This window comes from Lissotriton vulgaris, chromosome 8, assembly GCF_964263255.1.
Source record: "Lissotriton vulgaris chromosome 8, aLisVul1.2, whole genome shotgun sequence".
In the NCBI taxonomy this organism is placed as follows: Eukaryota; Metazoa; Chordata; class Amphibia; order Caudata; family Salamandridae; genus Lissotriton; species Lissotriton vulgaris.
The window spans coordinates 1,519,014,274-1,519,039,057 of NC_141696.1; the positions used below are offsets into that span (position 1 = coordinate 1,519,014,274).

The window sequence follows — 24,784 nt, forward strand, 5'->3', positions numbered from 1 at the left end:
CACTTGAATGGATCACCTCGTTCCTCACCGGAAGAACCCAGAGAGTCCGCCTTCCACCATTCAAGTCAGAAGCCACTAAAGTCATCTGTGGCGTACCACAAGGATCCTCACTCAGCCCCACCCTCTTCAACGTATACATGAGCCCCCTCGCGGCCATCGCCCGCCAACACAACCTCAAAATCATCTCTTACGCGGATGACACTCAACTAATCCTGTCTCTCACCAATGACCCCAGCACCGCCAAAACTAACCTACTCGAAGGAATGAAAGAAGTTGCCGAATGGAAGAAACACAGCCGTCTGAAACTGAACTCAGATAAAACAGAAGTCCTCATCTTAGGTACATCCCCCTCTGCATGGGACGACTCTTGGTGGCCGGAAGCCCTTGGAAAAGCACCCATCCCGACAGACCACGCACGGAACCTAGGCGTCATCCTGGATTCTTCACTCTCAATGAACAGACAAGTCAGCGCCGTATCCTCATCCTGCTTCAACATTCTTCGCATGCTCAAAAAAACATTTCGCTGGATCCCCACCGAAACCAGGAAAACAGTCACCCATGCTCTGGTCACGAGCCGACTGGACTACGGAAACACCCTCTACGCAGGTACTACCGCTAAACTCCAGAAGAAACTCCAACGAATCCAAAACGCCTCAGCCAGGATCATATTAGACATCCCGCGCAACGAACACATCTCTGGTCACCTGAAAGACCTCCACTGGCTACCCGTCAATAAGAGAATCACTTTCCGACTGCTAACCCACGCACACAAATCACTCTACGACATCGGACCAGAATGCCTCCACTCACGACTGTCCTTCTACACCCCCTCCCGCCAACTACGTTCTTCCAGCCAAGCCCTCGCCACTGTACCTCGCATCAACAAGACCACCATGGGAGGCAGATCCTTCTCATACCTGGCTGCTAGAACATGGAACTCACTCCCCACTTACCTTCGCCTTACCACCTAGCATTCAGAAAGCAACTTAAAACGTGGATATTTGACAAGTAATCCTAAGCACCATGAGACCCTCTGGGTATGTAGTGCGCTATATAAATTCTTTGACTTGACTTGACTAAGTCAATTTTCTAATTTGTATATGGATATTGGAGCATTCCTAATCATCAAGAACATGGAAATATTTACATCAGTTTTGGCAGAAAAAGGTATATATATGTCATTGAGTACATCTATAGAGCAAAATGTTATTATCCCAGATGTATAGAAAGTTCTTCTTCAGAATTAAGGCCAAATGGGATGATAGTATGTAAATCAATAATGTACCTTGATTCAAGCCTTCGCAATCTTAGTAATCTGTCGCCACCTTGGTCTCTCACTGGGATATGATCAATGCAGTAAAATTTTAACAATGATCGGTCACTGTTTTGGACTTCGGAAAAGTGTCTCGCCACCGGATAGGTGGGATCTCTGTTTTCAATAGCTCGGGCATGCCCGAGAATTCTCTTTTTGGCAGGGTGTTTGGTACTGCCAACATAAATTTTCATGCAAGGACAAATTAAGCAGTAAACACAAAAAGGTGTAGTGCAGGTTAAGAAAATGTTTATCTTTTTGGTGACTTTTGTACCTGGCAATTGGAAGGTTTGGACCTTTGTGCTGTTCTTGCATGCCTTGCATTTTGGAGCATGGAAAGAAACCTGTCATGGTATCTAATCTAGGAACAAAGGGAGCGGCTTGATAATGGCTCTTCACTAAGTGGTCTTTTAGCGATCTACTACGCCGGAAAGTTATCTGTGGTTGCTCTGGTAGATCTTTACCGATCACCAGATCTGACTTCAAAATATGCCAGTTCCGGTTTAGTATCTTTCTCAGTCCCTCTGCTTCACCAGAGAATGTAGTAATAAATCTACTTAATTCTGTATCTTTTTCTGTAGATTGTCTACGTTCTTTCAAAAGACTATTGCGTGAAATTTTCTTTACTTTTTCCAAAGTCTGATTTAGTAGACCACTCTTGTATCCCCTGACCTTAAAACGATCAATAGCATCTTGTGCTGCTTGTTCGAAATCTTTATCATTCGAACAATTTCTTTTGATGCGAAGTAGCTCCCCGTATGGGATACTTTTTTTCAAAGATGTCTGACTACTACTTGCTTCAAGTGTCGAATTACCCGCTGTCGATTTTCTAAACAGCTTCAGATTTTGTCATCTTGGATAAAGACTTGAAGGTCTAAAAAGGATACCATGGTTTTGATGAAGCAGACATTTATATGATACCAAATACATATGTTTTCAGGCCTATAGTCTTCTTTGAACTACTAAAGAAAGACGCCAGCAGAAATCCACAGAATGGTCGCACGCTCCATTCTGTGTGTCAAGCCAGTCTCAGTCAGCTGCAACGTGTAGAGCAAACGCAAGGCTTCCAAGAAATGACATGCCAGCTTTCAGCTTTTAGCTTGCTATAGCCAAACCTCATATCTCCAGTAAAAGATGTCGACATGACCTGCCCTAGCTGGTCAAATACGTGCAAAACCCACGTACACTAGAAACGCAGATTTCACCTTTGTGGAAAAACCCAATTCTGCTCTCGTAGATGACACGTGGGTAATGTAGGCACACTTCAAGCCTTAAAAGGGTATCACACCATATGTGCACTTCGCTGATTGGTCTAGCAGGACATAGCCTGATCCAGATTACGTATGCTATGATGCCCATCATGTGGGGGCTTATACCTATAAAATGTCTCTGCACTGTCATACCAATTGGGCACTCAGTGAGCTTTGCTGAGGTCTCCGTGCGCTCGTATATGACATTGTGATTACTTTCTAATTGGGTTCCCAATAAATCTTGCATACTCAAACATGCTAAGAGCGAATTGTTTATTTTACTGTTGTCATTGATCTTTTATTCTTGCAGTTAAACATTGAGCTTCGACAGTTTGACTCATATGCCCACTGAAGTGGAGGTTCAAGGAATTATTGTTAAGTAGTTCAAGGTATAAATCTGCCTGTGATTTGGGGCCTTTCCATAAAATAAATAAATCATCGATATACCGATGCCAGGCTACAGTGCAGTTTCCATATTCATTGAAGGGTTCTGCCCAGGCTACCTGCTTCTCCCACCAGCCTACGAATAAATTTGCATAGCTGGGGCGAAGCAGGTGCCCTTCGCTGTCCCTCTTATTTGCACACACACAGCATTGTGGTTACCATATTAAATTTAATATAATAAATATATCTAAAGCCACACCTAATATTCATAAGAAATTGTACAAATCCTCCCCCATGTTCAGACCATTAAGGATCTTCGTGTCAAGAAGTAGAATATATTGGCTTTCCAATTGCCTGAGCTTGCGTTCTCTGTCACCCTCTTAGATTTAGGCACAGCATCTATGACAAAATAACTGAGATCTTTCAAGTTATTTCCATGTACCAGCTAGAAATGGCATGCCACAGGGTAACTAGGACAACAACCAAAAACAATTGCCAATACTGCTACTATTTATTACACTTAATCCAAGAAGATATAAGAACTCATCACGATATCCTCAAGCTCATGAATTGCTTTCTATTTTGTCAACTTATTTCATTTTTTAGAAAACTTTGTCAATTTTCTTTATGTACATAAAACATTTCACAAACCCCCACAAATTAACTGTACACAATACCACATAGTACAGCACAATCACATCCACCATTCTTCTCCAAACATACTTCATTCATACCCATACCATATAACTCATCATGTATAATATAAACCAAACAGAAGATTACACGTCCAAAGGAACCTTTTCTTACAAGATACAATTATATACATTTATATCATTCAAATGAACTTAATCAAGTTTGTACTAATCCTTCTGTTAGATAAAGATAGCCCTTAATGAACAAAAAATTGGTTTGGTTTATCCTAAGGTCTACGCATTTCAAACCCCTCTGTTTCTGGGGGTTCTCATCAGGACCAAGCCTTCACTAGAAAAAGGAAGAAAAAGAGAAGAAGAGAAAAGAACTAATCAGAAAATTACCTTAATTGTATGAACACAAAGGTTCTGCCAGTATACACACCAGAGACCTCTTACCTCTCTGTGAAGTCCATACAGCATGTGCCCCCTAGTGGCACAAGTTTGGTGGTTTCTAAGAAGTAAAAATAAACAGAAAAGGAAAGGAAAGGAAAGGAAACAGTCATGTTAATGTGTGGGTTGTTTCCCTATAGGTTCAGAAAACATGCAAGAGGGCTGGAAGCCCAAGCGGGATTGAACACTTACGCGGATGCACCTGACCGAGCGTCAGGACTGATACAAGTGGGCTCAAACGTTTGTTGCGCTGTGTCTAGAAAAAATGAATGGGACACGTATCAAGGACGATTAAGTTTGGGGCGGAGGGGGTGGTTTTGTGGCGGGCGTGTAGAGTATCTGAAAACCCCCCGCGCAAGCTGTAGCAATGTCAATTACCTGACGGTGAAGGTCGACTCTCTTCACTCTTGTGCCGCGTGCTCGATCTCCTCTTGAAGCACAAAGGGGAGTTTAGACGACTTGTATGGTTATGAGTCCATCTGAAGCAAAACAATCGCCGATGTTAATCAAAATTGAAACAGCATGTCCTTGTGTAAATGGACCGTGACGGTTCGGGACTCGATACCCCTACAGGGGACATGGAACAAACAAGGGACTGGTGGCTAGCTACCCCCCTCTCACCTGCTTATGTCCCCTCTTACCAGGAGTCCCCTCAATTTCAACAGGATGAATGGTACGAGCAGGACACCGAGCCCCTTTGGTCCCATGGCATGATGATCAAAGACGGGTCCTTTAATGGAGGGTTCGAACATGACGAGACTCCTTCCAATGACGTCACCATGCTGCTGACAACAAATGTGAGCGGAACCAGGAAGTCGGCGGACAGCGTTTCCCCGGAGGACAAGAGCAGCGTTGGAGAGCAGAGAAGAGGAGAGGAGCGAAACTTCACGAAGGAGCACGAGATGGTAGAAGATCCCCGCGGTGATATCAGCAAGTCCGAAGGCCAACGTCACTACGAAGCGCCCCGCCACGCTCCCACGGTAGGAGCGTGGCTCCAACAGGTACGGGGCAGAGTGGCGGGTTGGGTGGGCGAAACAGCCTGCCTGATACCAGTAACCAGTGTAAAAAGTGTAAAACTCCGTGTACAGATTGCCTGACAACCCCTCCCTTTCACGAGCACTCTGAGTACTTGTAGAGTTTGTAGATAGCACTCCTCCACTGGGTTTCCTTCACCCCCAGTCCTTATTCAAAATCTCCCGGTATCCCTTCTAAATATCCCAACTTGTCTCTTTCTCTTCTGGTTGCCGGACAGAGCGGAGAACCTGCTGTCAGCTGAACTCCCAGAGACCAAACCATTCACCACCCGTGGCTTCTGTCCCAATATCAAGACGGATCCAGCCAGGGAAAGACTGACAAGCCGGAAGAGAAAATCATATATAAAAATAAAGCCTTCTTTAAGATCCTTACTTAAGGCCTCTGACTCCCTTCCTTCTGTCCCTTCCACCCCGTTACATGGACATTCCATTGTACATCTTTTTCTGTATGCGAATTCCTGGTCCAATCGTTCACAAGAGGGGCAGTTTCTACTTTTTTCCTAATCTGTGGCTTGTGTTGAATTATTCTTTGGCGTATCTCCTGACTTGTTTTCCCTATGTAGAGCAACCCACAGGGGCAGGTGATCCCATAATCCACAAATTTGGTTTTACAATTGGAAAAGGTCTCGTGTTTCCAATGTACTCCTTTGTGACTAAACACGGCGCCTTCAACCGTACTTTCACAGCAAACGCAAGTGGCACATTTGTGATGGCCCGTGATTGGAGCCAATCCCATTATTTGTCCTGGAGTGGCTTTAGGTTCACTCTTCACAGCCGCTCTTACGATGTAATTCGATATACTGCTCCTTTTTGAAAGCAAAAAGCGGCATTGATTTAAAATTATCATCCAGGTTTTTGACCAGATGCCAATTTTGGGGGACTATTTTTTTCAAAGTAATCGAATCAGGACAAAAGGTCGTGACAAATACTTGCTTTTTCAAGACTGATTTATTCTTTCCAACAGTATCTCCCGCAGGGTCCATCAGGCGTGTTTCATTGCCCCATTGACAAGTTTTTTTGGGTAGCCTCCTTCTTTCAATTTCATCGCTAAGTTGTTGGAATGTACAGTGTATTCATCTTTATGTGTACAATTACGGCGAATTACGGCGAATCCTTAAAAACTGCCCATAAGGCAAGTTTTCGCGTAAGCTCCTTGGGTGATTACTAGTGAAGAGCAGGGACTTGTTCCTGTCAGTGGGCTTTTTATACAAGGTTGTAGCTAGAACTCCATTTTCACTGCATACCTCCACGTTGAGAAAAGGAATTCTGCGGGTTGATTGAGATATACTGAATTGTATGTCAGGCATCCTTGAACTCAGCCAGTTGTAAAAAAATTGTAGTTGGTCCTCTCCTCCGTTCCAGACCATGAAAATGTTGTCGATGAATCTTAGCCAGGTAGTAATGTACTCTGATAATGGATTATTTTTATGTAAAAATGCCTCTTCATACATGGACTTGAATAGCACGGCCAGCTCTGGGGCAAAGGGATACCCCATTGCCACGACTTTTCTTTGGAAAAGAAATCCCGGTCAAAAGAAAAGTAATTCTTTTTCAACGTGAAAGCGGCCAAACCTGCAATAAATTGGGTTGGTACTCTGAATGGTCTTTCTCTTCCTTCCAAAAATTGTGTGAGCACGGCAACTGCCTCGTCTTGTGGGATCTGCGTATACAACGATGTAACATCTAATGTCACCAGTAGGTCCTTGTCTCTTGTGAATTTAATCTCCTGTATTTTGTTATGTTATGTTATGTTATGTTAAGGCCGTACTTTTAGAGCACACGGCTACCCCAAGGGGTGTCCCGGCGCTTTGGCAAAGAGACCTGAAACCTAAAAACACAGAGGCAGCAGCACTACAGTCACAGTGATTACGCGGAAAAGAGCATGGTCTTCAGCTCTTTCCTGAAAGCTAGGAGACTCTTAGCTTTGGGGAGGGAGAGAGGGAGCTCGTTCCAAAGGCGAGCTGCCACATGTTGGAAGGACCGACCTCCCATCCGAACTCGTTTGGCGATAGGCACCTCCATTTTAGCCAAATCGGCTGACCGCAATGTCCTCCGCGGCACATAGAAAGCGGTACGCTTCCTGATATAATTAGGACCGACAGAGTGAAGGGCTTTGAAGGCCAGCAAAAGGATTTTAAATCTGATTCTTTTGGAAATAGGTAGCCAGTGCAGTCTCGTTAGAAGCAGTTGGGCGCTGGCTCTCCTAGGCAGGCCAAATATGGCTCTGGCTGCCGAATTTTGGACAATTTGCAGTCTAGCCAGGAGGTACTTGGGCAGACCAGCAAAAAGCGCATTAGCGTAATCTAACCGAGACCCTACTAGCGCCTGGACTACCGTCTTCCGATACTGTAGGGAGAGCAAAGGAAGAAACTTCCTCAGCATCTTAAGGATGCCGAAGCATTTCCCTGATATCCCCATAATATGGGGGCGGAAAGAGAGGTCATCATCAAATACCACTCCAAGATTTTTCACTTGGGAAGATGATTTCTCAGGGGGGAACATGTCCTGGGGCCACCAGGACTTCCAGCCCGGATCAGGGGCACAGCCAAAGAAGAGCAACTCAGACTTATCCGAGTTGCATTTTAGGCTGTGCCGCTGAAACCACGCAAAGACTGCACTCAGACAGTCTTTGATCCTGTCGCCGTCAAACGACTCTCATTTGCTGCATGTAAACAGGAGCTGGGTGTCATCAGCGTATGAGATGACCCGGGCCCCATAAGCCTCCGCTACCAACGCCAGAGGGGCCATATAGATGTTAAAGATGGTGGGGCTCAGAATGGACCCTTGAGGAACCCCAAGCCTCTAGCGATGGCATTTCAGCGGAGAACGGTGGAGCCCAGATCACCTGTCGGCGGTCCGATAGAAAGGATTGAAACCAATCCAACACCGTCCAACACCGTCCCCCGCAGTCCAATCTCCCTGAGTCTTAAAAGGAGACCAGCATGAGGGACGGTGTCAAAAGCCGCCGACAAATCCAGCATGACTAACATAGCCATGCCCCCTAGATCGAGCGTCTCCCTGATGGCGTCGGTCACCTCCACGAGGGCTGTCTCCATGCTATAATTAGCACGGAAACGGGATGGAGAGTCATGGAGAATGTTGTTATTCTCAATAAAGGTGGTAAGTGTATACTGAACATGCTTCTCAACCACCTTCGCCAGAGCAGGGAGAAGGGAGATCGGCCTATAGTTAGCCAGCAGCAAAGGCTCTAACAGAGGTTTTTTGATCAGCGGTAGAATGAGTGCGTGTTTCCATTCCTGAGGCACCACTTCGGAGCTCAAAGACAGATTGAGCAGGGGGTTCAACAAGCTGTTTACTGCAGACGCCACCCTGCCCAAGCACTTTGCTGGACAAGCATCCAGGGGTGAGCCTGATTGAAGCCGAGACAGTAGCTCCAGCGACGTTGCACAAGACAACTGCGGAAAGACCGATAGTAAGGGTCCAGGCTCTGCCTCTAAGGATGGTACTGGCCGATTGCTGCCGAAGTCATCGGCAACTAAGGAAGAGTCCACGGGAGGAAAGGAGTCCTGAATGGTTTTAATTTTTGTGACAAAAAAGTCAGCAAGCTGCCTAATCCACTCTTCCGTATGAGAGTGTGAGAGGGCACCTGCGGCAGGATCAACAAACTCTTTAACAATTCTAAAGAGTTCCCTACTCATGTTGTCTGCCCGATCTATCCTGTGCTCAAGGTATTCCTTTTTGGCTTCGGAAATTTGTTTATGGTACTGTTTTATGGCATCACGGTACTTTATTTTCTCCACTGGGTCGTATTTACGACGCCAGAGTCTTTCTGCCTTTTTACAATCTTGGCGCATTTTACGTAGTGTGGAGGTAAACCAAGGAGCAGAATCATGACCGGAAGCAGTTCTAGTTGACTTCACTGGGGCTAGCTCCTCAAATCTTGTTTGCAGCCATTTCTGAACCAAAGTCAGATCAGTATCTAAGTTCCCTGTACATTTGCACGGGTGTTGACAGAGCGCCTCCGATAGCATGTCTGCTGTCACTAAATGGAACGCTCTGGATTGACAAGTCACCTCCTTCTGTGTTCTTTGACTAGTCCTAGTCTCATATGAGATAACAAACTTTATAAAAAAATGGTCAGACCAAAGGACTGGGAGCGGCGAGGACACCTCGATCGGCACCTTAGAAAAGATTAAGTCTAACGTGTGTCCTTTAACGTGGGCAAGCCCCAGCAGTGCAGTAATATCCCGCAGCTTAGACGCATTGGCGTCTGATATCGAGTCCATATGTAAATTTAGATCGCCCAGCAGCATAGTGTGCTGATCGAATGCAGGGTACGGAGAGAGCTGCCTGCAAGTCTTCAATGAAGGAGCCAATTGGCCCGGGTGGTCTATACACAAGAATCCCTGTGCATGTCTGAGAAGCCGAGAGACTAATTGTAAAGCCTAGAGCTTCACATCCTGCGATGTTCTCCACAGGAAAAGAGGAACAACCCAAGGCCTTATCCACTATCATGGCAACTCCTCCTCCTCTACCCCCAATTCTGTCTTTCCTTAAGATGGTATAATTTGACGGAAGGGCGCAGGCAATATCCGGTTCAGAACCTGCCCCCAAAATAAAATCGGTGATGTCCTGGAGATATGATTTGACTTGTGATAAAAATGGTTTGAGGAAGCAGTCAACATGTTTAGAAATTGGTTCTAACAGGGAAACGTACCCAGACACGATGGGGCGCCTGGGCGGTTGGATTGGATTTTTATGAACTTTTGGTAGTACGTAGAATACCGGAGTATGTGGATGTCAATTTTTCAAGAACTAGGGTCAGAGATGACAATCGCCCGAAGATGTTGAAGGATGCAATTGTAGACCTGAAGCTTAGTGCTTCCAACATACTTTAATTGGCATGAACATTGCAAAACATAAACAGCATGATCTGTTTTGCACGTGAACATGCCTTTAAGTCTCTTGTTTGAAAGCATCTCTGTATTCCCAAGTGTTACATCCGAACTTGCAAGCTCTGCACAAACTGCATTTAAAAAATCCTGTGCGGTTGGATAGCCAATTAGATGAACAAACTACTTCTGGACTAGTCTTAACTAAAATGTCTCTCATGGAGGGAGCCCTCCTAAAAGTGATACCAGGATTTTCATCCAATAGAGGTGCCAAAGTTATATCAGTTTTTAAAATTGGCCAGTTAGATTTAAAAATATTACGGATCTTGCGTTCATGCCTCGTATAAGTCTAACCTTCATCTCTTGTTTTAATGGTGTCACTTCTATGTTAGAAGGGACACTTTCCACCTCTAACATTTGAACGGGGTGTTTTTGAGTAGTGGAAATCATTTTCTTAAGTGCATCATTCAAATCCCTCTCTTTGTAACCACGTTTTAAGAATCCCTGAAAAGATTCATTAAGACATTTATCCAAATCCTGTTCATTGCTACAAATACGTTGAATCCTCAAAAATTCCCCATAGGGGATACTTTTAATGGAATGATGAGGATGAGCACTGGAGGCATGGAGAATAGAGGTTCCAGCTGTGCCTTTTCTGTGGGGTAGAGTTTGGATATTGTTGTTTAAAATATATATCTCCACATTTAAAAATTGCACTTTCTCATTGCTGATATTGGCAGTGAATTCTAAATTCAAATCATTGTTGCCAATATCATTCGCAAATTGTTCTGCACTGTCTTTTGTCCCCTGCCAAATTATGAACACATAGTCTATGAAACACCAAAGATGAACCATTCCCATTTCTAGACTCCCATCAACATCCAAGGCGCGACCCAGGACACACTCCTCCCACAAGCCCATGTGTAAACACGCGTAGCTGAGGGAGAAGCATGTACCCATGGCCACGCCCCGTATTTGTTGATACACTTCGTTATTAAAGAGGAAAAAATTATTCTGAAGTCAGAGTAATCATTTTCACCAACATTTTACTGTGTTCATAAAAATTGATGTCACGTTTAGATAAAAAATGCTGAATAGCATGTAGTCCATCCTCCATGTTTAATACAGGTATATAAAGAGCAAATATCCATTACAATGGTCTCCAAATAACCTCTTTCAATTTGCTTAGAAAATGGTTTGTATCTCTAATATAGGATGGCAATGATTCCATATGGCCATGTAGAAAGAAATCTACATATTTTGAAATGGATTCCAGTAAATTGTTTTTTGCTGAAATTATAGGACTCCCTGGTATAGGGAAAACTCCTTTGTGTATTTTGGGTAGTAGATACAAAGTGGAGTAATGGGGTGGTCATTTTTCAAAAATAGATACTCATTTTTAGACAAAAGACCATCACGTTTCCACTGAGCTAATTGTTTTTGTACTAGCTCCTTAACCTTATTGAGTTCATTAAATGAGGCTTTCCTATAACATGACAGATCATTCAGTTGTCTTTCTGCTTCCAAAATATACATACCACAAGGCCATAAAACAATATTACCCCCTTTGTCTGACTTATTCACGATGATTATTCATTTATCTTACGCATGAGTGATGAATAACGTAGTTCAGCATAACTTCTACGTTTATGTTTTTTAGCATAGATTTATTCTAATCCTTCAAGTCTTCTATCATGCGGTCATTGAACACATCTATTGCGTCCCTAGGCATCATCGGAACAAATGTGGATCGCGGACTAAAAGGACTAAGGCTCACTACTACCAGTTGTCCCTAAAGATTCTAGGACAGTCTGGGTGGACACAGGGGGTTCGTTATCTGAATCAACCATTGCATGCACAGTTTTCAATAATGGGACATCAGAAGCTAATAACTGCTTACTCGGAAGGGATTCAGACAGTACAGTGTTTGCAATGCTTATTCAATTGTAATATTTAATTAGTTTCAACTTGCGTATGAACTTGAATACATCTATCCTAGATTGGATGTATTTGAAATCATTTTTCCGGCAAAAGGATAAACCAAGTGATAGAAGTTGGGTTTCAGCTATATCTAAATTCTAATCGGTGAGATTGATAACAGTATTATCAGTCACTGTACTTGTAATAAAGGTGGAGTTTAATTCATTTGAGGTGCTCCCCATCCTTTTTTCTTTTTGTTCACGTAGCCTCCTCGGTTTCCTACTTTCTTTGCGGCATTTGTTTAGCTGTTTTCGTTTTTCCCTACTGGTGGAAAGCTTGGTCTCAATGTTTGCCGCCTGTCCTCTATCATAAACCCCAATTCCTCTGATGGGGTAAAGCCACTCAATGTCGAGGAGTGGCCTGATGTTGAACTCATCTCATCCGAATCAATACTGCTCAGTAAGGAGCTCACGTCCGTGTCTGAGCTTTCAGAGTGTTCCACTACCTGTGCTGGCAGGGTGGCATTAGTACTCTGAGCTATTGATGTTAGTGCTTGTCTTTTTACAGTTTCTAACTTCTTAGCGAAAGTAAAAATACGCCCCTGTTCATAATCTGCACGATCTCTAGCAAATTAAAAAAACCTTCGAGTCTTGATGGTGCTTTCATGCTTTTTTAAGCGTTTCTTGATGTCTTCCTTTGTTTTGGCAATTAAGTCTTTTTGCACCATTACATCAAGTTCATTGTTGAGTGCATCAATTTGGCGCATAATGTCAAGTCTATCGATCTCTGCATATTTGATGAGTATGCACACCATGTTCATCGATGCCTCTAAATTATTACTCGGCCATTCCTTCAGCATGAGAGGGTTGGGGTTCTCAAAAGATGGAGCAATGAGAAACCTCAACCCTCGCGGTACCCTGCCAACCTCCTTATACTTTTCTAAGGATTTCTTTTCCCACCATTTGGTGAGCAGTCCTTTGTGGCTTTTCCAGCTTCTTAAGTTTACCTTTAACATCGTTTTTGTCAGATGTAGCCTCCACTCTGTTAGCTGTAACTGCAGTTTCTGGTAAATCCATAAATAGGGCATCTGCCACTAACTCGTGGTCTCTGATTACGTCTGCCGCATTGCTTAACAAGCAAAATTATCAGAATGGAGAAACAAACAGTGTAGCACGTTTTTGGGATCGAGACTTGTCCGTTACTCCGAATCCCAAACAACATTTTTACTCAATCTCCTCACCCGTAAAATTCCTTCGATGTTATCGCGCTGCTGATGGTTCACCTCCAAAGACACCCACGAAGCTCACCAAGAGCCTGCGACTCCTGGCGATCTCCAGGCATCCGCGAAGTATTTCCACTGCAGTGCTTCACCAAATGCTTCCGAGGTTACGGGGGGCTGGACACAGAACTCTTTCCGGGACAAAAAAAAGTATTGTAGCATGATACAAACTGCAGATATCCAGCCAGTTTTCTGAGGAGAGGGTCTGTAAAGTTGCACAGTCACACCGCCAAAATGAAATAAGACTCCAAAGTCCTAAAGTGAAGCAAATTCAAACCAGCACAGCAATCGTGTCAGACTCCACGCTGCAGGATCCGGATGATGCACATAAAACTCCACCTCCCGATCTCACCAACACACTGGTAAAAAACACAGTGGGTTCGAGCGATAGGGCGAGGGAAAAAACAGGAGACCAAGGAAGGGAAAGGAAGGGGGCAGCTGGGAAGGGAAGGCTGAAAGACAAGAAAAACAGTGTACTGGTTATAACTGGTCACTTCGAAACCCCTATCTCTCTTCCTCTTTCTCTATTATGATAAAGGGTTCACCTTTCTTCAATCGACGCTCTCCACCTCCTCCCTGTACCATGGGTATGTGTATAGCTGCACCAATAATTCCTATGGAATATAAGCAACAATTATTTCTAATTCACCCCTAGAAGAAAGGTACAATTATTTGTAACATGGCTATACCTACCCCTCCTTGAAAAGATTGTGCTTTAAATTAAACGTGTGAATTTCCACCAACTAAGTGTTCTCATATCAAAAATGTTATGCTCTTCCAACGAGCATGTCTGCGATGCCAGAAAGTACAATATATTCCTTCGGGAAATACGGCAAGATGTAGCCTCCTACTACTGTCTTCCGCTCCCTTTCAACAACTCCAAATGTCTCGTAAATGACAAAGCTCCAAACACAGCAAGATGTAGGATTTCCCACTATCTTCCGCTTTGGCAATTAAATCTGGAGACACTAGTGCCTTTCTTCGTAGCGGCAGTCCGCAGAAGGCTGGCCCCACTACACTCCGCTCTCAGTGTGAACACAACAAGGATTCCAATACTATGCTAGGCAGTCATTATGTCACAGTCTAAGCATCACAGGTCATCATTTCCCAGCAACGCGTTAACTTACAGCACTGGAGACACTTCCTGACGGTCCGCTCTTATTCCGTGGCTCGTCCCTCTCCTTTCAGCCACGATGATCAATTGCCGGCATGAAAATCAGGAGAACCAACAAAGGGACAGGAAACACCGTTCCCGCTTCAAAGGCAGACGTAAAAAACACTCTGCAATAATAGCGCAAATCCGAATTCACTCGCGCTGGATCCAAAAACAAACGGACAAAACTTCTCTGATCCAGATCCCAGAGAAGACAAGAAACCAAATTCCACTATGAAGCAAACGTACTGCAGGTCACAAAATCAGGAACAGGAAGCAATGGGTCCACCCCGCTTATATAGGACCACGCCCCCTGTGTAGGCATTCTGGGAGTTGTAGTTTTTTAATGTTAGGTAGGCGCCTTGGCTGACCCTGACAAATCGGGTACAGACCACTCCAGCGTTAAAGTGAGATAGTGCTTTATTTCTCCATATCTGGTGGCACGACGCGTTTTGACCGGGGCAACCCGGTCTTGATCACATGAGGAGACCAGAAACCAATGAGATTAAATACAGGTTGAATGTCTTTGCTCCGCCCCCATTTTTATCATGGAAACAATAATCAGACTACCCATAAGGACAATCGTACTATAGCTTTTAAATAAGCAGTTACAATTGAAATACAAAAGTTGTACCAACCATTCTAATACAATAAATTATAAATATTAATATACAAAGTTTCCTTGGTCACGAGTAACGAGTTAGTCACCATTACACATTTAAATAAACATCACATGATTTGTGGAAAAAAAATAGTAAGTGAAAACAGACTTCCCATTTTAAACAATAAAGAGCATATTTTCTTACAGGTTCTGATACAATTGAGGTGTTACACGATTTAGTATTTCTAATTAATCTCAGTATTTCTCACAGTGCAATTTAAATTCATTGCTTTCGCTTGAAAATTCAATTAAAAATGGGTATACCTTTATTAGTCATACCTGCCATTGTGCTTCACATTGCAACAAAGGGAGTTTATGTAAATAACAAGCTTATCACCTCATAATTTAACAGAAGTATATAGTATCAACCAAGCATGAATACATCTCATCGGCTTGGCGATATTGTAGTGCAGTGATAAATAACAATTCTCCCCAAGTGGGCATATGATATGTGACTGCAATACAAAGTAAAAATTGAATTAAGCCCCAGTGGGCAAATAATCGAATTGGGTGATCACTAGTATTCTAAATGCAATAGCCAGTTGCATCTAATAGCAGAACAGGTATTGCCAGTAGCATTCCTTCATATTTATATATCCGTTGCATAGGAGATTCAACTTAGTGATTTTTCCTTCTAGAACACCATTCATATATACTTGATCTGGGGAAATAAAAACAAAAAACGGGTGCAATGATATATCATTAAAGGTGAATTAAAAACCATCTATACAATAACGCATTAGCAGCTTACATTCTTTACTTATATACAGCACTCTAAAAAAAACATTTGTAGATCTTTCGATTGGGAAAACCTCCTGGGGGTTACTGGATTTGAAATACATACTATTTATACAGTAAAAAGTAAATTTCTGATGATGTATGGGCTTAGTCTCCTAGATGGACTTAGAGTTCTTCATCTAAATTATGTCCCAAAGGTTGCTCTGTATGATATTGGACTATCAATATTAGATTCTAGGCATCTGAGCTCTAAAATTCTATTGCCTCCTCTTTCTCTTATTGGGACTCTGTCAAGTACACAGAACGATAGAAGTCTGACCGTGTATTTCCTTAAAATGTCGAGCTATGGGGTATTGCTAATCTTCTTTATTTATAGCCCTCAGATGTTCAAGTATTCTCATGTTAGCAGGATGAATGGTGCTTCCGATATAAAATTTCTCACAAGGATATCTAAGGGCATACACAGCATAATTTGTGTTGCATGTAACATGTTTCATAATCACAAATCGTTTTTGGTTAGTGCATAGTTTAACTTCCATACAGTTTCTGCTGTGTTTACATGCTTTACATTTGTTGCATGTGTAAAATCCACGTATTGGGATAGCCCCCACTTGTTTGGACGCAGGAGTCACGGTACTTTAGCACACAATATCCTTTAATGATTCTGCCTTCCTATATGTAATTTGAGGAAAATCCTCTACAGCCTTGGATAAGTCTTTGTCTGTTTTTAAAACTTTCCAATATTTATTAAGGCTGCATCTCACATCTTGTGCCTGATTAGAAAAAGTTGTAATGAATCTAATTTTTGTGTCAACTATTTCTGGGGTTGTCTTGATTGGCTTGGATTTTAGGAGGGTTGCCCTGTCCCTTTTGTCTGCTTCTTTAAAAGCTTTATCAATGTCTGGTTGCGAGTACCCTCTTTCTAGAAACCTTTCCTTCATGTATTCTTTTTCCTTTTCATAACCTTGCAAAGAGCTGCAATTTCTTTTAGCTCAAAGTATTTCTCCCAAAGGGATACTGCGTATGAGGTTACTTGGGTGGCAACTTCCCGCATGTAAGAGGCTGTTGCCTGCCGTCTCTTTTCTAAAAAGGGAACTTTCTAGATGTTTATCGATGACTGTTATTTTTAGGTCCAAAAATTGTATGGACTCTTTCTCTATTCTACTAGAGAATTTTAGATTGTATGAATTACTGTTGAGGGTTTCCACAAATTGGGTAGCCTGTTCATATGTGCCTTTCCATATGCAGAAAATGTCTATATATCTTACCCACTTTACAATGTTATCTTTGTAAGTGGGCATTGCATTGGTGACCTGCTCCTCCCACCAGCCCAGGTAAAGACCTGCGAAACTGGGGGTGAAGCAGGTCACCATCGCGGTTTCAAGTGTTTGGCCATAGATGACTTTATCAAAAATGAAGAAGTTCTGGGTAAGGCATTTATACATCATATCCAAAATCATTTCAGTATGAAATAAGTATGACAGAGACCGATTCTTAAAATATTGGCGGCAAGCTTTAATTCCTGCATCGTGGGGAATGCGCGTATAAAGGCTTGTCACATCCAGGCACATCAGGTATTCTTCTTTCCAATCTATCAACTCGATAGTCCAGAGAAAATCACTTTTATCTTTTATAAAAGATGGAAGTTCTTGGGCATACGGTTGTAAGTAGAAATTAATGTATCGTGAAGTATTTTCAAGATAATCACCGCTTTATGACACAATTGGTTGCCCTGGGGGATTAATTTCGCTTTTATGTAATTTTGGAAGCAAGTAAAAGGCTGGTAGTTAGGGATATTTGCATTTAAGGAATTCCAATTCCTCCCATTACAGCAGCCCTTGATTCTTCCACTTGAAGTTGTTTCTGGTATTCCCTATGTGCCTGTTCATATTTGCTTTTAGTAGTCTTCTCATAGTTGTCTGTCATTCAATTGCCGTAAGCCCTCAGTCAGATAGATCATTCTAGACATTGCTATGACATTTCCACCTTTATCAGATCTTTTGACTATTATGTTAGTGTCATTTTTAATAGTGTGTAGCAGATCTATATCTCCTATACTAATACAGCTTGGAGTTATGTATGTTATATCATGATTTTCAGATATTCTACTAGCCTAACAAATTCTCAATTTAAGTTTACGTATAAATTGAAAGATCAATTCTGCTTTGAGTGTAGTTAAAGACAGTGGCAGGGCAAAAGGAAAGGCATAATGATAAAACCTCAATTTCAAATAAATTCAAGTCCCGACCTGCAAGGTTGACCACTATTCTTCTGTTCTTCATTTTGATTTATGTTGGCCCCTTGTCCTGCTTCCTACTGTGCTGTCCACATCTCTTCCTATTGGTGAGTTTTTGTTTTTCTCCTCTCCCTCCTCGACCATGTCCTCTGTAGCGGCCGATATTTTGTTTTTTGGGTGTAGTCATCCTTCCTTGCGCCTTTAAAGCAAACTAGTTTAAAATTTTGTCTTTTACTCCCTGCTGTTCTGAGACTGCTGATGCATCACTTTCATAGTCCTGTGCATGCGCAGTTTACAAAAATGAAGCCGGGATTGGGAAGATGAAGCGCAATAAGGTAAGTTTGCTTTAAACTTTTATTTAGCCTTTTAATTTAATTTAATAATGCGGGCGGGAGGCAGGAGGCAGACGGGCGGGAAGCAGGTGGCGGGCGGGTGGCCGTAGAATGGGTGGAAATTTGCCCCATTTTTCCGCCTTCATTATGGAATGTGGAAAATGCTAATTTCTGCCCATTCCGTGGGCGGAACGGAAATGTCCGCCCACCCCTAGTTGCTGGGCAGGCCCCACAATACAGAGGGGAAGGGTGAGGAGGTAGTGGCAACTGCAGAGGTCTTCCTCGATGTGCATCACACTGGGCTGGATGATCACATGTTACTTTTTAGATATGGACAATTTCTGCTGTCCAGGGATGCATTTTTAAAATAAAGAAGTAGGGGAATGGGCTGTCTTAAAATATTAAAATGTTTGACATGCCATGCCCTTCCGAATCTGCCCACTTTGAAAACTGAAGCAAGATAACGATAATGAAGCTTTGAGTAATGATTTATCTGAGTTCATGACCAACACCAGGTGTTAAAGATAACTTTGTATAAGACGTCTCTCCTTTATGCCCTTATATATCCCAAACAATTGCCTCAACACACCACATGATCTTCAAAAATAAATGCCATTCAACAGCCAGAAAGAGTGCCACCATCTTGGTGTATTGTCCTGATTGCTATTGTTACCTGGCTTATAGTAAGTAATCAACATCAGCCCCAAGTTGATCAACATATTGTTAATCCAAAGCCGCCAATATCATCCCACGAAATATATCACGACCGATTGGATTTAAGTGGGGAGAAGATGTGGCCTAACTGCTAGAGAGTTTGACCGTAAAGCTGGGGAGCCGGGTTCGCGTCACGACAGAGACGATGAACATCCTGAGATTCTGCCAAATCACTTATTCTCCTGTGCCTAAAAAAAAAAACATTTACAATGCAATCGGTCTCGCTTTCGTGACCTTATATGTATTTAGCTATGCAGCACATTAGCATGGGTGCTGAAACATCTAAGGTTCTTTAACATGGAGGGAAAGTAAGCACCAAACTGCTTGACACGTCCGGTATTGGAACATATGGAGAGAAATCTTTCCTTTCAGTGGGAAATGGTATAGTCCAAAGTTCTGTTTTTAATATAAAATAAGGGTTACATGATTTGAAAAAACTATTATTGTCTTCGGGTGCTCGCGGAAGACAATTTCTATGGACTGGAATCTAGAGAATGCTAAAGTGATTCTGGTATTCTGCTGACCTGTGCTGGTTGTTTTCTATCAAAGTTAAAGGGAGGCAGTTGCCAGAAAAAATAAAAAAAGAAATTCCCTCAGCAGAAAGCAGTTACGGTAGTTTACTGACCTCTGCTTGTCGTTTTCCATCAAGACCGTTAAATAGAGGCAGTTGAACAAAAAAAAAGTCCCTAATTGGAAGCTGACACGTCCTAGGACTGATCTCAAGAGCCCACAAAGAACATATGCATAGAAGTATATACTAAAGTATATACTAAAGTATTTACAAGAGGCCTTGAATACTCGACCTAATGAATGTGTCCATCTGTAATGCAACTGGTGCTTATGTAAAGTGCTCGGATACCTTTGGATCAAGATTGCACTCTATAAAAGTCCGGGGGAAAAATGTTGATTACCACAAAGTAAAGATCATAGTAAAAGGTCACTAGCCCAAACAACGGCACCGTCTTAGCCTAGTTACAAGCTCCTGCTATAAATAGGGTAATGGCAATCGACATTCCGGTCAAAATATGATGTAGCTGTGTTGCCAAAATTGAAACCATGTAAAATGGTCCAGTGCACAATAATCGGCATTCCAACCACAAGGAGCATCAATCTGCAATGTTATGAGCAATCAGCTAATCACAATCTTCGTTCGCTTAATACATTGAGTAAAAAATAGCTGAGTCTAACATCAAAAAGTTGCTGCAAATGAAGATTAAAACTCAACGGTCAGTTGCTCAAGCAAACAGTTGCCATTTCTGTTAAGCAATTGAATCCTAATACATGTAAAGTAGTCATCATACTTCTAATGTGGGAAACTCAAAAGTCAATATTAAAAGAACCAAATGCCTCCTGTTTAGATACGGTAAAGAGTTTGAATCAAATGTATAATCTGTGCATGTGTGTGTGTGTATATGTATATGTATATATATATATATATATATATATATATATATATATGAAAGTAACACGGATGGCGTGCTTCCGCCGCTTGTGCAGCAGGCGTTCGACAGGGTCGCCAGACCCTCAATATGTCCCACGGGCAAGAGGTAGGCGTACCTCGAAACGCGTAGGGTTGTTTTTCGGCCAAAATAAATCTTTGAGCACTTTAAAATTTACTTGGGCTTCGACTCTGGTTCTTTCTACAGGATTGTGGTGCCAGGATTGGGACATATATATATATATATGTATGTATATATATATATATGTGTGTATATATATATATATATATATATATATATATATATATATATATATATATATGTGTGTATATATATATATATAATCTCCACCAAAAGTCGGCGAAGAAGCAAGGATAACCGCTGGCAGCGGTGGGCCGGGGACAGAATGGTAATGGAGGATCGACGTGCTTACTTGGGCCATTGTCTCGAGTATCACGTGTTCTTTCCTTACAGTGAGCGAAGTTGTCAGGGTGTCTGTTTCTCGGGTAGTCCTTCCGGGAATCTCTCCTGATGTCAGGCAGCAGGGGCAGGCCAAAGCTTCAAAATTTTAATCCACTAAAAGTCGGCAAGGAAGCAAGGATGGCCGCTGGCAGCGGGGGGCTGGGACGGGATCGCCACTCCCCCGTATTCCAAACAATCGTTCGCACAATCTCCAAAGAACGATGTCCAGGCTAACAGCTTAGTTCAGTAACTTGTGTTTATTCACAACGCACTCGACCCGTTTCGGGAACTAAATTCCCTTGTTCACGAGGGATAGTGCTTGTTCACAATACAGTTTAAATGCATACCATGTGACATTCATTTTGATAAACATAAAAAGCAGACTACCAACATTACGTGTCATCTGGAGCTATGAGGACAGACTCACAGTAATTAAACAGCAAGCATGGGCGCAGCTAAGGCATCATAATTGATTTGCACATTTCAACAAATTACATTTAATTTGTTAAGATGGTTTTTTAAATACATATATTTAATATTTACAGCTGGTGACAAAACATGATTATCGATTGAGCACGAGTGGGTATTCGAACTCGCGTTTTCAAAATTGCAAGCCTCGTGTACCTGGTGCATTAGCTTGGTGCTCCACCGAAGCCTTGTTTTGTTTTCCCGTCCCAGTGGGCAGTAAGGCATGAAAGTCTGGGTAAACCAGACTACCAGACACACACGATAAAGAAATTAAGTTGCCGCCCCAGTGGGCTATACTTTCAATCAACTTTGATGTACCCGAATTCAGTACACTTCTTTACTTTTGATCAATACTTGTACTGCCTTGATTCAAGCAGTGTCTTGCGTTTACCTCGTTCCGTTTATTGCATTATATTAGTCCATCTACCTTCCTTCAGGTAGTGCCTTGTGGTTTCACCATTCAGCTCATCCAACCCCTGTGGGTCTTTCCAGTTATAAACTTAAACATAAGCAAAGCTCGCTCCAGCATCTGTCTTTCACGTGCTGTGTCTCACGTTCTCCCAAAATTAATAAACTTGGTACCTGCAGTGAAAACAAAATATAGACTTGAATTAATTCACATTCAACCGTGAATTGTGCACATTCATACAGATAAAATCTTGAGGTGTATTGAGGGAGCTTTATCTCAGAAAGTGTTTTTATTTATCCTAGGTGCACCCCAAGTGCCTCATCACAGTTGTGACCTTGGGGTTGCATGGTGTGATACTTAAATAATGAACGTTGATTCGAGGCGTCTCAATTCTTGTAGTCTGTTACCACCTCTCTCCCTTACTGGGACTTGATCCAGTACAACAAATGTCAGAAGACTATTGTTGCTCTGGTGGTGCGTGGCAAAGTGCCTGGCTACTGGATATTGTTTGTCCAGGTTTTTTATTGCCCTCTGGTGTTGCAGAACTCTCTCTTTCGCTGGTTTAATAGTACTTCCCACATAAAATTTGTTGCAGGGGCACCTTAGTGCATAAACGGCGTAATCTGTGTGACAAGAGACATGTTTCATAATTTTAAAAGGGTCACATGATTCAGACAGTTTGACTTCTTTTGTATTGTGGCTGTATTCAATATTCAATATTTATTTATTTATGATTTTGGAACTCACATGAGATCCACATAAAAGAATAACATAAAAGAGAAATACAATTACAAGCAATTTCATATCCACTAATATATATCTAAAAAGCTTTTAAAAAAGTTAAAAATGTTGTAGCAAAACATTTCGTTGGGCGGATTATAAATAGCGTCCATTAAAGAGCTGGCAGACAAAATACTTAATTTTAATCAAATTGGTCTCAACCACTTTCGTCGGAATAACAGTAGGGCCGGGCATACAAAAAGAAAATGAGCAATGTCCCAATTATCCCAGCAAGTCCCTAGACCCAGCTACTACGCATACAAAAATTCTAGCATAAGGGTAGCCACAGTACAAGCAGTATTAACTGTAGTTAAATACCGTAGGAGTCTGCCCTCAGTAGTATGTAAAAAACCCCATTGTCCCAAGTCAAGTAGTTTAAATCCATACAGTAAGGAGGCCGGAATTTTAGCACGAAAGGCCTCTAATAAATAGACAAAATATCTTTTGCCTGTGGATTTACAGAGCGCGCTTAAACCCTTGCCTTGTGCCATTGCCTTCCGAGTGTTATTATCTATATGGGCCTTATCACTCAAATTACCAGATACTATTTTCCCTAGGAAGACATAAGATTTTACAACTTCCAACCTATGTCCTCCTACCGACCACATAAAATTCCCGTATATCTTTTTTTTCTTTCCTGTCATACACATGACTTTACTTTTTGAGACATTTATCTTCAAATGATAAGTCTCTGCATATACATGTAGTGCCTGCAGACGTTTACTTAATCCTTTTGGAGTTAGGTCCAATACTAATATATTGTCTGCATACAACAAACATATAATTGGTTTATCCCCCAAAACAGGGGCAATACCTTCACTTAAAGATAAGGTCTGAGGAAGATCAGATATGTATAGGGAAAATAGTAAAGGCGCTAATAAACAACCTTGTTTTAGTCCATTGGCAGAAAAAATGGCTTGAGATAGGCCTCTAAGGTCCAATAGTTTCCTCCACAGCAAAGGATGGTCAATTTTGTCAAAAGCTGTGGAGAAATCTATAAAGGCTGCATAAACTCTCCCACCTCAGACCTTGATATATTTGTCGGATATTACTTGTAGGGCCGTTAAGTTGTCCTTAGTGTCATGCCCTTTGCGAAAGCCTATCTGCTCCAAGGGTAGTACATTACTCTTTTCCACCCAGTCTTGGATTAACTTCAGCAGACACTTTGCAAAATCTTTTCCAATAGCATCTAAAGGGGCGATTTGGCGATAATTTTGATGGGCTGTCTGGTCTCCCTTCTTAAAAAGGGGAACAAGTATACTCCCTTTCCAAGAAGGGAGAACAGTTCTACTCAAAAAACACAGTTTGAACACCGGGTGCATAATTTTGCTCCACAATACGCTACTTTGCTTTAAAACCGAAATGGGAAGCTCATCTGGTCCCATTGCCCCGGAGGAACGCATTTCCTTGATAGCCAATTCAATGAATTTTCAGAGGAGGACCCAGATCATGACTATCCGCATTAATTCTTCTACTGGGGACTGCCATTTCATTACTTGCGTATAAGTTTGTAATGTAGTCCACCCAAATTTCCTCTTCAATGGGAATTGGGAGTGACCTTGACCTAACACCACATCCCTCCCCTATAAATGACGAAAATAGCCTTACTTAGCCTTTTGTAGCAGCCTCCCTTAGCTTAATCCACAAAGAATCCTCCCTGTCTTGTATTGTGGCTGTACTTACACGCTTTACAGCGGCCACAAACATAGAATCCCTGAATGGGGTTGTTCTTCTTTTTATTAGCAACTAATGTCTGACACACCTTGTCTTTTAATGATATAGGTCTTCTGTATGTTATCTGGGGGAACTCCTGGATGCCCGTTTTTATGTCCTTGTCTGTTTTAAGGCATTCCAGAATTTGTTAATGGCTCCCCTGACCTCCCTGGATTGTAAGTTGTAATCAGTGATGAACCTGACAGTTTCTAGGTTCGTAGTGTCCTCATCTTTTCTTGCATCAGTTTTAGTTAACTCATTTTCATTAACTTTTTGTACCGCTGTCGAAATACACTTTTTGCTATACCCTCTGACTCTGAATCTCTCACACATAACCATGTTTTCTTGCTCAAAGGCTTCCGGTTTTGTACAGTCCCTTTTAGCTCTAAGGAGCTCCCCAACGGGATAGAATTGATAAGATTCCGTAGGTGACAGCTCTGTGCGTGAAGGAGGCTGTTTCCAGCCGTCTCTTTCCTGTACAGGGCTGTAGTGAGATGATTGTCCTCTATTATGAATTTAAGGTCTAAAAAGTCAGTGGTTGTTTTACTGATGTGACTTGTGAAGG

At 42.1% G+C, this 24,784-nt stretch overlaps 1 long non-coding RNA gene across 1 annotated transcript in view; it reads right to left on the reverse strand.

The window, feature by feature from the left end:
- Window positions 1-21,138, reverse strand: part of LOC147699075 (uncharacterized) — a 59,770-nt gene extending 38,632 nt beyond the window's left edge. The window contains exon 1 of the long non-coding RNA XR_015299247.1: window positions 20,821-21,138. This is a non-coding gene — a long non-coding RNA (uncharacterized LOC147699075). The remainder of the gene's footprint in view (window positions 1-20,820) is intronic.
- Between the last annotated feature and the right edge of the window lie 3,646 nt (window positions 21,139-24,784).